Here is a 15405-nt window from a genome sequence, read left to right on the forward strand (position 1 = left end):
ATGATGAAGGAAAGTAAACCAGATCATGTAGGTGTGGAGGAGTAGGAGAAGAGGAGGAGGAGGAGGAGGAGATGAGATGAGGAGGAGGAGAGGAGAAGAGGAGGAGATGAGGAGGAGAAGAGGAGGAGGAGGAGAAGAGGAGGAGATGAGAGGAGGAGGAGGAGGAGGAGGAGAAGAATAGGAGGAGGAGGAGGAGGAGGAGAAGAGGAAATTAGATGAGGAGGAGGAGGAAAAGAGGAGGAGGAGGCGAAGAGGAGGAGAGGAGATGAGGAGGAGGAGGAGAGGAGGAGGAGGAGGAGGAGGAGGAGGAGGAGGAGGAGGAGGAGGAGGAGGAGGAGGAGGAGGAGGAGGAGAAGAGGAGGAGAGGAGATGAGGAGGAGGAGAGGAGATGAGGAGGAATGGAGATGAGGAGGAGGAGAGGAGATGAGGAGGAAGGGAGATGAGGAGGAGGAGAAGAAATGAGGAGGAGGGGAGATGAGGAGGAGGAGGAGGAGAGGAGGAGGAGGAGGAGAAGAAATGAGGAGTAGGGTAGAGGAGGAGAGGAGATGAGGAGGAAGGGAGATGAGGAGGAGGAGAAGAAATGAGGAGGAGGGGAGATGAGGAGGAGGAGGAGGAGAGGAGGAGGAGGAGGAGGAGGAGAAGAGGAGGAGAGGAGATGAGGAGGGGAGATTAGGAGGAGGAAGGGTGATGAGGAGGAGGAGAAGAAATGAGGAGGAGGGGAGATGAGGAGGAGGAGGAGGAGAGGAGGAGAAGAAATGAGGAGTAGGGTAGATGAGGAGGAGGAGATGAGGAGGAGGGGAGATGAGGAGGAGGAGATGAGGAGGAGGGGAGGAGATGAGGAGGAGAGGAGATGAGGAAGAGGAGGAGGGGAGGAGATGAGGAGATGAAGAAGAGATGAGAGGAGGAGGAGATGAGGAGGAGGAGATGAGGAGGAGGGGAGGAGATGAGGAGGAGAGGAGATGAGGAAGAGATGAGAGGAGGAGGAGATGAGGAGGAGGAGAGGAGAAGAGGATTCAGTCTGTTTAACAAATCACTTACAGTGTGGATGTTCCTCGCCCCGGATTCATTTGCTGTCTTTTCTTGGGTCTGAATACTCTCCGAATGTACTGTATGGATCTGCTGGGGCAGTAAGTAAATTGGAACGGTTATAGGGTGTCTGGGATGGTGGAGATGATGTGACCAGCCTTTTAAAGCACTTGATGATTACAGATGTCGGTGCTACAGGGTGGTAGTCATAGTGACATGAAGTCTTAGAGTTCTTAGGAACAGGGGTGGTGGTAGTCATAGTGACATGAAGTCTTAGAGTTCTTAGGAACAGGGGTGGTGGTAGTCATAGTAACATGAAGGCTTAGAGTTCTTAGGAACAGGGGTGGGGGTAGTCATAGTGACATGAAGGCTTAGAGTTCTTAGGAACAGGGGTGGGGGTAGTCATAGTGACATGAAGGCTTAGAGTTCTTAGGAACAGGGGTGGTGTTAGTCATAGTGACATGAAGGCTTAGAGTTCTTAGGAACAGGGGTGGGGGTAGTCATAGTGACATGAAGGCTTAGAGTTCTTAGGAACAGGGGTGATTGTAGACATCTTTAAAACATGTGGGGATTTACAGACTGGGACAAGGAGAGCTTGAATGTTATTAATGTGAATATGACTGCCAGCTGTTCTGTGCTCTGAGAACGTGCCCTGTGTCATGAGTTGGCCTAGGGGGTAGGTTTATGACAGTCATAAATACCTCTTCCCCCTTTTTCCTCTCTCTACCCTACTGATGTTACATTTGCAAACCCCTTTGGTTAACATAGAGATTCAGGGAACATCAGAAGGTGGGGGGGGGGGGGGAATGAACTATATTCTGGTAATCCGACCAATTGAACATATGCGGAGGTACTTAATGAATATGATGTCAGTTCGGTTGTCATCTGAGACATTCTCATCAATGATAAGATGACATAAACTCTACAGTGGAAAGTCGACACATCAGAATTATCGGATTCACATGTTCAATTTAAATGTTTGAATATAGAATGATTCATGTTGGGATGAAATGTGATTTTAGCTTCTAAAATGTGAGATTTGGATTTTCATAAGATAGGGCTGCTCAATCAGTGGACCGCCCCTGTGAAGGGACATGGGCTATAAAACTGTTCAAACACGCCCTCCTCTCCCTTCCTATATAAGCCCTTGACGACAATATAACCTCCTGTTCCGAGGATGTAGGACGACGGTCCGATGTCAGAATGGTTCAGATAATAACTACAGAAAGAAGCCAACATCAGCGTGAGCTTTGGTTGAGAATGGTATGAACTTTGAACTCTTATTCACTACAGAAGTGATACCTCCTAGCCATTGAGTTAGCAACAGCAGATGAAACGAGGGTTAGGAAGGAACATACAGAGTATCCCGTCTATCACCCAAAGACGTTACTACAACGTTTCCATTTGACAACCAGAGACATTCTTCAAAGGACAAAGGACTCGGTTGGGCAACATGGCCATCCATCTACCACCAATCTACCGAAGCTCAGAGTAAATATTTATTGCATTTTCCTTTTCCAAATGGGCGGTAGTTTAGAATGCATAAGATACTGTATTTACGAAGCACAGCTTCACCCTTTGTTCCTCAGTCTTCCCGCTCCTTCATTCAAACCCAGCCCCTTTTCTTTTGTGTAACAAGCTGTCATATCTGTTCCGCCCGCTAGGGACGTTTTCCTTTATGACGTAATTTGTAATCAAATTATGATTTAATTATGTGTATGTGTAAGTCTGTGTGATTATTTAGGTATTTAGTAAATAAATAATTAAAAACAATTTTGTATTGCTGATTCAAATTGTTAGCCAGGGTTCTTGCAGATAACTAAGAATTTACAACTTTCAGATGAGACTGAATTAAGATGACGATTAAAATTGACTGCTACTGATGTAAAATATTACTAGGTCTTTAAGAGTTTATTCGGAAGATAACAGCCCTATAAATATTATTTTGTGGTGCCCTGACTCTCTGGTTAATTACATTTACATGATTAGCTCAATCAGGTAATATTAATTACGGATAAATCGTTTTATAGAATAGCATGTTATATCACTAAATCCGGCATAGCCAAAGACACGACAGAAGCCTGAACAATATATTGACCTATCAGCTAATATATCACATTTAAATTCCAGCAGAAAACCTAAGACAACTTACAACAATGAGAAATGGTTTGATGAAGAATGTAAAAACCTGTCAAACCAAAAACATAGAGACCCAGAGACCCTTCACTATGGTGAATCAGTAAAACAATACAGAAATACACTACGAAAAAAGGAAGGAACATCACAACAGAAAAGTGCTCAATGTAATTGAAGGATCCATAGAATCAAATTACTTCTGGGGAAAATTGGAAAACACAAAAAAACTAAACATGAAGAGCTACTTCAAAATGGAGATGTATAAACCTCTTCTCCAATCTTTTGGCCAAATAACAAAGAACAAATACCAAAAACAATTACATCTTCCATAATATTTGGAACCAAGGACAGATCCAATCCACAAAAAGACTAAATTGACCCCAAAAATGACTGTGGAATCTGCATCAACAGCATCAATCTCTGATAAATCCTCAGCTGTATCATCAATAGCCAACATATCCTCAGTGAAAACTGAAGCAAATGTCAAATTAGCTTCTTAACAAATGACCAATTTACCACATTAATAATAATAAAAGATGTACAACAGACCACGTATGCACACCCTTATTTACCACATTAATAATAATAAAAGATGTACAACAGACCACGTATGCACACCCTTATTTACCACATTAATAATAATAAAAGATGTACAACAGACCACGTATGCACACCCTTATTTACCACATTAATAATAATAAAAGATGTACAACAGACCACGTATGCACACCCTTATTTACCACATTAATAATAATAAAAGATGTACAACAGACCACGTATGCACACCCTTATTTACCACATTAATAATAATAAAAGATGTACAACAGACCACGTATGCACACCCTTATTTACCACATTAATAATAATAAAAGATGTACAACAGACCACGTATGCACACCCTTATTGACCACATTAATAATAATAAAAGATGTACAACAGACCACGTATGCACACCCTTATTTACCACATTAATAATAATAAAAGATGTACAACAGACCACGTATGCACACCCTTATTTACCACATTAATAATAATAAAAGATGTACAACAGACCACGTATGCACACCCTTATTTACCACATTAATAATAATAAAAGATGTACAACAGACCACGTATGCACACCCTTATTTACCACATTAATAATAATAAAAGATGTACAACAGACCACGTATGCACACCCTTATTTACCACATTAATAATAATAAAAGATGTACAACAGACCACGTATGCACACCCTTATTGACAAACAAACTAAATAAAAGCAAAGTCTTCTCAAACTTTGTTGATTTAAAAAAAAGCTTTCGACTCAATTTGGCAAGGATGGGTCTGCTATACAAATTGTGTTGGGGGAAAGTCTATGACATAAAATCCAAACACAAACAGGAACCAGTTAAAATGGACAATAAACACATTTCCTCCTACAGGGCTGTGGGGTGCGACAGGGATGCAGCTTGAGCCCCACCCTCTTCAACATATATATCAATGAAGTGGTGAGGGCACTAGAACAGTCTGCAGCACCCGGCCTCCCCCTACTAGAATCTGGAGTCAAATGTCTACTGTTTGATGATGATCTGGTGCTTCTGTCACCAAGCAAGGAGGGCCTACAGCAGCACCTAGATATTCTGCACAGATTCTGTCAGACCTGGGCCCTGACAATAAATCTCAGTAAGACCAAAATAATGGTGTTCCAAAAAAAGGTCCAGCTGCCAGGACCACAAATACAAATTACATCTAGACACTGTTGCCCTAGAGCACACAAAGAATTACACCTACCTTGGCCTAAACATCCACACTGCAGGTAACTTCCACAAGGCTGTGAATGATCTAAGAGACAAGGCAAGAACTACGCCATCGAAAGGAACATAAAACTCGACATACCAATTAGGATCTGTCTAAACATACTTCCTTCCTAATCAGTTTCGAACACATGAACTATGGTTGCGGGGTCTGGGGTCCACCCACCAACCTCACAAAATGGGACAAAAACCCAATTGAGACTCTGCATGCAGAATTCTGCACAAATATACTTATTGTACAATGCAAAACCCCAAATAATGCTTGCAGAGCAGAATTAAGACTATATATATATATATAGAGAGAGAGAGAGGTAGTGGAGGAGGAATCAGAGAGAGAGAGAGAGAGAGAGAGAGAGAGAGAGAGAGAGAGAGAGAGAGAGGTAGTGGAGGAGGAATCAGAGAGAGAGAGAGAGAGAGGTAGAGAGAGAGAGGTAGTGGAGGAGGAATCAGAGAGAGAGAGAGAGAGGTAGAGAGGGGATGAGGAATCAGAGAGAGAGAGAGAGAGAGGTAGTGGAGGAGGAATCAGAGAGAGAGAGAGAGGTAGTGGGGGAGGAATCAAAGAGAGAGAGAGAGAGAGAGAGAGAGGTAGAGGTAGAGGTAGTGGAGGAGGAATCAGAGAGAGAGAGAGAGAGAGAGAGAGAGAGAGAGAGAGAGAGTGGTAGTGATGGAGGAATCAGAGAGAGAGAGAGAGAGAGGTAGAGAGAGAGAGGTAGTGGAGGAGGAATCAGAGAGAGAGAGAGAGAGAGAGAGAGAGAGAGAGAGAGAGAGTGGTAGTGGAGGAGGAATCAGAGAGAGAGAGAGAGAGAGGTAGAGAGGGGATGAGGAATCAGAGAGAGAGAGAGGTAGAGAGAGAGAGGTAGTGGAGGAGGAATCAGAGAGAGAGAGAGAGAGGTAGAGAGGGGATGAGGAATCAGAGAGAGAGAGAGAGGTAGTGGGGGAGGAATCAAAGAGAGAGAGAGAGAGAGAGAGAGAGAGAGAGTGGTAGTGGAGGAGGAATCAGAGAGAGAGAGAGAGAGGTAGTGGGGGAGGAATCAAAGAGAGAGAGAGAGAGAGAGAGAGGTAGAGGTAGAGGTAGTGGAGGAGGAATCAGAGAGAGAGAGAGAGAGAGGTAGTGGAGGAGGAATCAGAGAGAGAGAGAGATGGAGAGAGGTAGTGGAGGAGGAATCAGAGAGAGAGAGAGCTGGAGAGAGGTAGTGGAGGAGGAATCAGAGAGAGAGAGAGAGAGAGAGAGGTAGTGGAGGAGGAATCAGAGAGATCAAATCAAATTGTATTAGCCACATGCGCTGAATACAACAGGTGTAGGAGGACCTTACAGTGAAATGCTTAGATGATAACAACAGAGTAGCAGCGGTGTAAAAGAGGGGGGGCAATGAAAATTGTCTGGTAGCCATTTGATTAGATGTTCAGGAGTCTTATGGCTTGGGGGTAGAAGCTGTTTAGAAGCCTCTTGGACCTAGACTTGGCGCTCCGGTACCGCTTGCTGTGTGGTAGCAGAGAGAACAGTCTGTGACTAGGGTTGCTGGAGTCTCTGACAATTTTTAGGGCCTTCCTTTGCTGAGTAGAGTATTGGAAGCTATTTTGTAGATGACATCGCCGAAGTCGAAGATCGGTAGGATAGTCAGTTTTACTAGGGTAAGTTTGGCGGCGTGAGTGAAGGAGGCTTTGTTGCGAAATAGAAAGCCAATTCTAGATTTGATTTTGGATTGGAGATGTTTAATATGAGTCTGGAAGGAGAGTTTACAGTCTAGCCAGACACCTAGGTATTTATAGTTGTCCACATATTCTAGGTCGCAGCGGGCAGCGAAAGGTTGAAAATCATGCATTTGGTTTTTACTAGCATTTAAGAGCAGTTGGAGGCCACGGAAGGAGTGTTGAATGGCATTGAAGCTCGTTTGGAGGTTAGCTAGCAAAGTGTCCAAGGAAGGGCCAGAAGTATACAGAATGATGTCGTCTACGTAGAGGTGGATCAGGGAATCACCCACAGCAAGAGCGACATCGTTGATGTATACAGAGAAAAGAGTCAGTCTAAGAATTGAACCCTGTGGCACCCCCATAGAGACTGCCAGAGGCCCTCCAATTTGACACACTGAACTCCGTCTGCAAAGTAGTTGGTGAACCTGGCAAGGCAGTCATTTGAGAAACCAAGGTTGTTGAGTCTGCCGATAAGAATATGATGATTGACCGAGTTGAAAGCCTTGGCCAGGTCGATGAAGACAGCTGCACAGTACTGTCTTTTATCGATGGCAGTTAAAGATATCGTTTAGTATCCTGAGTGTGGCTGAGGTGCACCCATGACCAGCTCGGAAACCAGATTGCACAGCGGAGAAGGTACGGTGGGATTCGAGATGGTCGGTGATCTGTTTAACATTTTGGCTTTCTAAGACCTTAGAAAGACAGGGTAGGATAGATATAGGTCTGTAGCAGTTTGGGTCTAGAGTGTCACCCCCTTTGAAGAGGGGGATGACCGCGGCAGCTTTCCAATCTTTAGGGATCTTGGACGATACAGAAGAGAGGTTGTGGGGGAGCAATGATCAACAACCAACTTGAATTTTTAAAAGAATAATTTGCAAAATATTGTACAATCCAGATGTGCAAAGCTCTTAGAGAATTACCCAGAAAGACTCACAGCTGTAATCGCTGCCAAAAGACGATTCTAACATGTATTGACTCCAATGCGAATACTTATGTGAATGAGATATTTCAGTATTTCATATTTTAATACATTTTCTAAAACTTTTAAAAACACATTTTCACTTTGTCATTACGGGGTATTGTGTGTAGATGTGTGTGAAAAAAACATTGATTTAATCCATTTGGATTTCAGGTTGTAACAACAAAATGTGGAGAAAGTCAAGGGGTAAAAATACATTCTGAAGGCACTGGATGTTTTAAAACATCATTAGGACCAGAACATTCTTGCAAACGTTCCAATCAAATGTGTCTACAACATGAATATTTAATATTCTAATATAGGGAATAGGGTGGCATGTGGGACTCTACAATGAGCAGCAACCAGGGAAGGGAGACAGGTCCTACAGAAAACGGACAACTCATCTGCTGACTTGTCTGAGGTTGGCAACCAGCTCCGCCTCTAAAACAGGACCCTCGTCATCGATACAGGTCTCTGAGTGTTCAACAGGACCCTCCTCGTCCCTACAGGTCTCTGATTGTTCAACAGGACCCTCCTCATCGATACAGGTCTCTGATTGTTCAACAGGACCCTCCTCATCGATACAGGTCTCTGAGTGTTCAACAGGACCCTCCTCATCGATACAGGTCTCTGAGTGTTCAACAGGACCCTCCTCATCGATACAGGTCTCTGAGTGTTCAACAGGACCCTCCTCGTCCTTACAGGTCTCTGATTGTTCAACAGGACCCTCCTCATCGATACAGGTCTCTGAGTGTTCAACAGGACCCTCCTCATCGATACAGGTCTCTGAGTGTTCAACAGGACCCTCCTCATCGATACAGGTCTCTGATTGTTCAACAGGACCCTCCTCATCGATACAGGTCTCTGAGTGTTCAACAGGACCCTCCTCATCGATACAGGTCTCTGAGTGTTCAACAGGACCCTCCTCGTCCTTACAGGTCTCTGAGTGTTCAACAGGACCCTCCTCGTCCCTACAGGTCTCTGAGTGTTCAACAGGACCCTCCTCGTCCCTACAGGTCTCTGAGTGTTCAACAGGACCCCCCTCGTCCCTACAGGTCTCTGAGTGTTCAACAGGACCCTCCTCATCGATACAGGTCGCTGAGTGTTCAACAGGACCCTCCTCATCCCTACAGGTCTCTGAGTGTTCAACAGGACCCTCCTCATCGATACAGGTCTCTGAGTGTTCAACAGGACCCTCCTCGTCCTTACAGGTCTCTGAGTGTTCAACAGGACCCTCCTCATCCCTACAGGTCTCTGACTGTTCAACAGGACCCTCCTCATCCCTACAGGTCTCTGAGTGTTCAACAGGACCCTCCTCGTCCCTACAGGTCTCTGAGTGTTCAACAGGACCCTCCTCGTCCCTACAGGTCTCAGACTGTTCAACAGGACAGTTCAGTATTGAAAGCCCTGCTGTATTGAAAGCCCTGCTGTATTTAAAGCCCGGCTGTATTGAAAGCCCTGCAGTATTGAAAGCCCTGCTGTATTGAAAGCCCTGCTGTATTGAAAGCCCTGCCGTATTGAAAGCCCTGCTGTATTGAAAGCCCTGCCGTATTGAAAGCCCTGCTGTGTCCTAGAGGAACCTCCTGCCTGACTTTCCCTCTGGGCTAGACTGCTGCTTCCTCCTGGAGAAGGGAGCACTACTGTCTGCTTAGAGGGAAAGGGAGGGAGGAAGAGGTGGGGAGGAAGAGGGAGGGAGGGAGGGAGGGAAAGAGAGGGAGGGAGGAAGAGAGAGGGAGGGAGGAAGAGAGAGGGAGGAAGGAAGAGAGGGAGGAAGGAAAAGAGAGGGAGGGAGGAAGAGAGAGGGAGGGAGGAAGAGAGAGGGAGGGAGGAAGAGACAGGGAGGGAGAAAGAGAGAGGGAGGGAGGAAAAGAGAGGGAGGGAGGAAGAGAGAGGGAGGGAGGAAGAGAGAGGGAGGGAGGAAGAGACAGGGAGGGAGAAAGAGAGAGGGAGGGAGGAAAAGAGAGGGAGGGAGGAAGAGAGAGGGAGGAAGAGACAGGGAGGGAGAAAGAGAGAGGGAGGGAGGAAAAGAGAGGGAGGGAGGAAGAGAGAGGGAGGAAGAGAGAGGGAGGGAGGAAGAGAGAGGGAGGGAGGAAGAGAGAGAGAGAGAGAGAGAGAGAGAGAGAGAGAGAGAGAGAGAGAGAGAGAGAGAGAGAGAGAGAGAGAGAGAGAGAGAGAGAGAGATAGAAAGAGAGAGAGAGAGAGGAGAGAGAGAGAGAGAGAGAGAGAGAGAGAGAGAGAGAGAGAGAGAGAGAGAGAGAGAGAGAGAGAGAGATAGAGATAGAGAGACAACTTCTCTCATTCTTTCCTATGTCTGTATAACATGATGGTAAAATGCCAGAATTGCCAACCCTCTGCCTTCCTGCATGGTGTCATCCAGACAGATCTGTTGTTGTCACACTGCCTGTTGTCAGTCTTCATCTAACATGGTGATCCTTTAATCCACACACAGACAGCAGGACTACCACCCTGACGTCTTCAGTTACTATCCCTCCCTCCCTCCCTCCCTCCCTCCTCCCTCCCTCCCTCCCTCCCTCCCTCCCTCCCTCCCTCCCTCCCTCCTCCCTCCCTCCCTCCCTCCCTCCCTCCCTCCCTCCCTCCCTCCCTCCCTCCCTCCCTCCCTCCTCCCTCCCTCCCTCCCTCCCTCCCTCCCTCCCTCCCTCCCTCCCTCCCTCTATCCAGGTCCAACAGGCTATAAATAGTCTTAATAACACCAGGGTTTCTCTGGTTTTTAGGGTTACATTCCTCTACGGTGTTACTCTCCCTGTTGGGCTGGATGGGCTGGATGGGCTGGTTGGGCTGGATGGGCTGGATGGGCTGGATGGGTTGGATGGGCTGGATGGGCTGAATGGGCTGGTTGGGCTGGATGGGCTGGATGGGCTGGATGGGTTGGATGGGCTGGATGGGCTGGATGGGCTGGATGGGCTGGATGGGCTGGATGGGTTGGATGGGCTGGATGGGCTGGTTGGGCTGGTTGGGCTGGATGGGCTGGATGGGCTGCTGCTCTCCCTGTTGAGCTGGATGGGCTGGATGGGCTGGATGGGCTGGATGGGCTGCTGCTCTCCCTGTTGGGCTGGATGGGCTGGATGGGCTGGATGGGCTGGTTGGGCTGCTGCTCTCCCTGTTGAGCTGGATGGGCTGGATGGGCTGGATGGGCTGGATGGGCTGGATGGGCTGGATGGGCTGAATGGGCTGGTTGGGCTGGATGGGCTGGATGGGCTGGATGGGTTGGATGGGCTGGATGGGCTGGATGGGCTGGATGGGCTGGATGGGTTGGATGGGCTGGATGGGCTGGTTGGGCTGGTTGGGCTGGATGGGCTGGATGGGCTGGATGGGCTGGATGGGCTGCTGCTCTCCCTGTTGAGCTGGATGGGCTGGATGGGCTGGATGGGCTGCTGCTCTCCCTGTTGGGCTGGATGGGCTGGATGGGCTGGTTGGGCTGCTGCTCTCCCTGTTGAGCTGGATGGGCTGGATGGGCTGGATGGGCTGGTTGGGCTGGATGGGCTGGATGGGCTGGATGGGTTGGATGGGCTGGATGGGCTGAATGGGCTGGTTGGGCTGGATGGGCTGGATGGGCTGGATGGGTTGGATGGGCTGGATGGGCTGGATGGGCTGGATGGGCTGGATGGGTTGGATGGGCTGGATGGCTGGTTGGGCTGGTTGGGCTGGATGGGCTGGATGGGCTGCTGCTCTCCCTGTTGAGCTGGATGGGCTGGATGGGCTGGATGGGCTGGATGGGCTGCTGCTCTCCCTGTTGGGCTGGATGGGCTGGATGGGCTGGATGGGCTGGTTGGGCTGCTGCTCTCCCTGTTGAGCTGGATGGGCTGGATGGGCTGGATGGGCTGGATGGGCTGGATGGGCTGGATGGGCTGAATGGGCTGGTTGGGCTGGATGGGCTGGATGGGCTGGATGGGTTGGATGGGCTGGATGGGCTGGATGGGCTGGATGGGCTGGATGGGTTGGATGGGCTGGATGGGCTGGTTGGGCTGGTTGGGCTGGATGGGCTGGATGGGCTGGATGGGCTGGATGGGCTGCTGCTCTCCCTGTTGAGCTGGATGGGCTGGATGGGCTGGATGGGCTGCTGCTCTCCCTGTTGGGCTGGATGGGCTGGATGGGCTGGTTGGGCTGCTGCTCTCCCTGTTGAGCTGGATGGGCTGGATGGGCTGGATGGGCTGGATGGGCTGGATGGGCTGCTGCTCTCCCTGTTGAGCTGGATGGGCTGGATGGGCTGGATGGGCTGGATGGGCTGCTGCTCTCCCTGTTGGGCTGGATGGGCTGGATGGGCTGGATGGGCTGGTTGGGCTGCTGCTCTCCCTGTTGAGCTGGATGGGCTGGATGGGCTGGATGGGCTGGATGGGCTGGATGGGCTGGTTGGGCTGCTGCTCTCCCTGTTGAGCTGGATGGGCTGGATGGGCTGGATGGGCTGGATGGGCTGAATGGGCTGGATGGGCTGGATGGGCTGCAGCTCTCCCCGTTGAGCTGGATGGGCTGGATGGGTTGGATGGGCTGGATGGGTTGGATGGGCTGGATGGGCTGGATGGGTTGGATGGGCTGGATGGGCTGGATGGGCTGGATGAGCTGGATGGGCTGGATGGGATGGATGGGCTGGATGGGCTGGATGGGCTGGATGGGCTGGATGAGCTGGATGGGCTGGATGGGATGGATGGGCTGGATGGGCTGGATGGGCTGGATGGGCTGGTTGGGCTGCTGCTCTCCCTGTTGGGCTGGATGGGCTGGATGGGCTGGTTGGGCTGCTGCTCACCCTGTTGGGCTGGATGGGCTGGATGGGCTGGATGGGCTGGATGGGATGGATGGGTTGGATGGGCTGGATGGGCTGGTTGGGCTGCTGCTCACCCTGTTGGGCTGGATGGGATGGATGGGTTGGATGGGCTGGATGGGCTGGATGAGCTGGATGGGCTGGATGGGCTGGTTGGGCTGCTGCTCACCCTGTTGGGCTGGATGGGCTGGATGGGCTGGATGGGCTGGATGGGCTGGATGGGTTGGATGGGATGGTTGGGCTGGATGGGATGGATGGGCTGGATGGGCTGGATGGGCTGGATGGGATGGATGGGCTGGATGGGCTGGTTGGGCTGCTGCTCACCCTGTTGGGCTGGATGGGCTGGATGGGCTGGATGGGCTGGATGGGATGGATGGGCTGGATGGGCTGGATGGGCTGGATGGGCTGGATGGGTTGGATGGGATGGTTGGGCTGGATGGGCTGGATGGGCTGGATGGGTTGGATGGGCTGGATGGGCTGGATGGGCTGGATGGGCTGGATGGGTTGGATGGGCTGGATGGGTTGGATGGGCTGGTTGGGCTGGTTGGGCTGGATGGGCTGGATGGGCTGGATGGGTTGGATGGGATGGTTGGGCTGGATGGGCTGACAGACACACACACCCTTTAGTCGTGTTGAGATGTCTGACTGTGTGGCGGTAAAACTGTCTGTGAACACTTTACAGCGATCCCTCCCGGCCCAGGCAGGGCACCAGCGCGGCGAGCCCTGAAGCTCTTAATGACTCCGATTATATTAGTAACCCCAAATAATGACTGTGATTATGTAAAAATGTTACATTTAACAACTTTTATTCAGGTTGAATTACTGGGCTCAGGCCCTGACAGAAGCTCAGCACCCAGATCCTCCCGGATGGGAACACAGGGTCCCTGAGAGGGTAGACATGTGAGACTCATCATACAGGGATTAGAATACAACTGGTGTGAATACCGGTTTGTTGCCCAGCAGGCGTTAGGGGGGTTTAGCACCATGTGGAATATCAACACTACAGTAGAGGTTAGGGGGTTTAGCACCATGTGGAATATCAACACTACAGTAGAGGTTAGGGGGGTTTAGCACCATATGGAATTTCAACACTACAGTAGAGGTTAGGGGGGCACCATGTGGAATATCAACACTACAGTAGAGGTTAGGTGGGTTTAGCACCATGTGGAATATCAACACTACAGTAGAGGTTAGGGGGGTTTAGCACCATGTGGAATATCAACACTACAGTAGAGGTTAGGGAGGCACCATGTGGAATATCAACACTACAGTAGAGTTTAGGGGGGCACCATGTGGAATATCAACACTACAGTAGAGGTTAGGGGGGCACCATGTGGAATATCAACACTACAGTAGAGGTTAGGGGGGTTTAGCACCATGTGGAATATCAACACTACAGTAGAGGTTAGGCGGGTTTAGCACCATGTGGAATATCAACACTACAATAGAGGTTAGGGGGGTTTAGCACCATGTGGAATATCAACACTACAGTAGAGGTTAGGGGGGGCACCATGTGGAATATCAACACTACAGTAGAGGTTAGGGGGGTTTAGCACCATGTGGAATATCAACACTACAGTAGAGGTTAGGGGGGTTTAGCACCATGTGGAATATCAACACTACAGTAGAGGTTAGGCGGGTTTAGCACCATGTGGAATATCAACACTACAGTAGATGTTAGGTGGGTTTAGCACCATGTGGAATATCAACACTACAGTAGAGGTTAGGGGGGTTTAGCACCATGTGGAATATCAACACTACAGTAGAGGTTAGGGGGGTTTAGCACCATGTGGAATATCAACACTACAGTAGAGGTTAGGGGGGTTTAGCACCATGTGGAATATCAACACTACAGTAGAGGTTAGGGGGGCACCATGTGGAAAATCAACACTACAGTAGAGGTTAGGGGGGTTTAGCACCATGTGGAATATCAACACTACAGTAGATGTTAGGCGGGTTTAGCACCATGTGCAATATCAACACTACAGTAGAGGTTAGGGGGGCACCATGTGGAAAATCAACACTACAGTAGAGGTTAGGGGGGTTAGCACCATGTGGAATATCAACACTACAGTAGAGGTTAGGCGGGTTTAGCACCATGTGGAATATCAACACTACAGTAGAGGTAGGCGGGTTTAGCACCATGTGGAATATCAACACTACAGTAGAGGTTAGGGGGGTTTAGCACCATGTGGAATATCAACACTACAGTAGAGGTTAGGGGGGGTTTAGCACCATGTGGAATATCAACACTACAGTAGAGGTTAGGGGGGTTTAGCACCATGTGGAATATCAACACTACAGTAGAGGTTAGGGGGGCACCATGTGGAATATCAACACTACAGTAGAGGTTAGGGGGGTTTAGCACCATGTGGAATATCAACACTACAGTAGAGGTTAGGGGGGTTTAGCACCATGTGGAATATCAACACTACAGTAGAGGTTAGGCGGGTTTAGCACCATGTGGAATATCAACACTACAGTAGAGGTTAGGCGGGTTTAGCACCATTTGGAATATCAACACTACAGTAGAGGTTAGGGGGGTTTAGCACCATGTGGAATATCAACACTACAGTAGAGGTTAGGGAGGTTTAGCACCATGTGGAATATCAACACTACAGTAGAGGTTAGGCGGGTTTAGCACCATGTGGAATATCAACACTACAGTACAGGTTGGGCGGGTTTAGCACCATGTGGAATATCAACACTACAGTAGAGGTTAGGGGGGCACCATGTGGAATATCAACACTACAGTAGAGGTTAGGGGGGTTTAGCACCATGTGGAATATCAACACTACAGTAGAGGTTAGGCGGGTTTAGCACCATGTGGAATATCAACACTACAGTAGAGGTTAGGGGGGTTTAGCACCATGTGGAATATCAACACTACAGTAGAGGTTAGGGGGGCACCATGTGGAATATCAACACTACAGTAGAGGTTAGGGGGGCACCATGTGGAATATCAACACTACAGTAGAGGTTAGGGGGGCACCATGTGGAATATCAACACTACAGTAGAGGTT

Source organism: Oncorhynchus kisutch, unplaced genomic scaffold (genome assembly GCF_002021735.2).
Source record: "Oncorhynchus kisutch isolate 150728-3 unplaced genomic scaffold, Okis_V2 Okis09a-Okis19a_hom, whole genome shotgun sequence".
Classification (NCBI taxonomy): domain Eukaryota; kingdom Metazoa; phylum Chordata; class Actinopteri; order Salmoniformes; family Salmonidae; genus Oncorhynchus; species Oncorhynchus kisutch.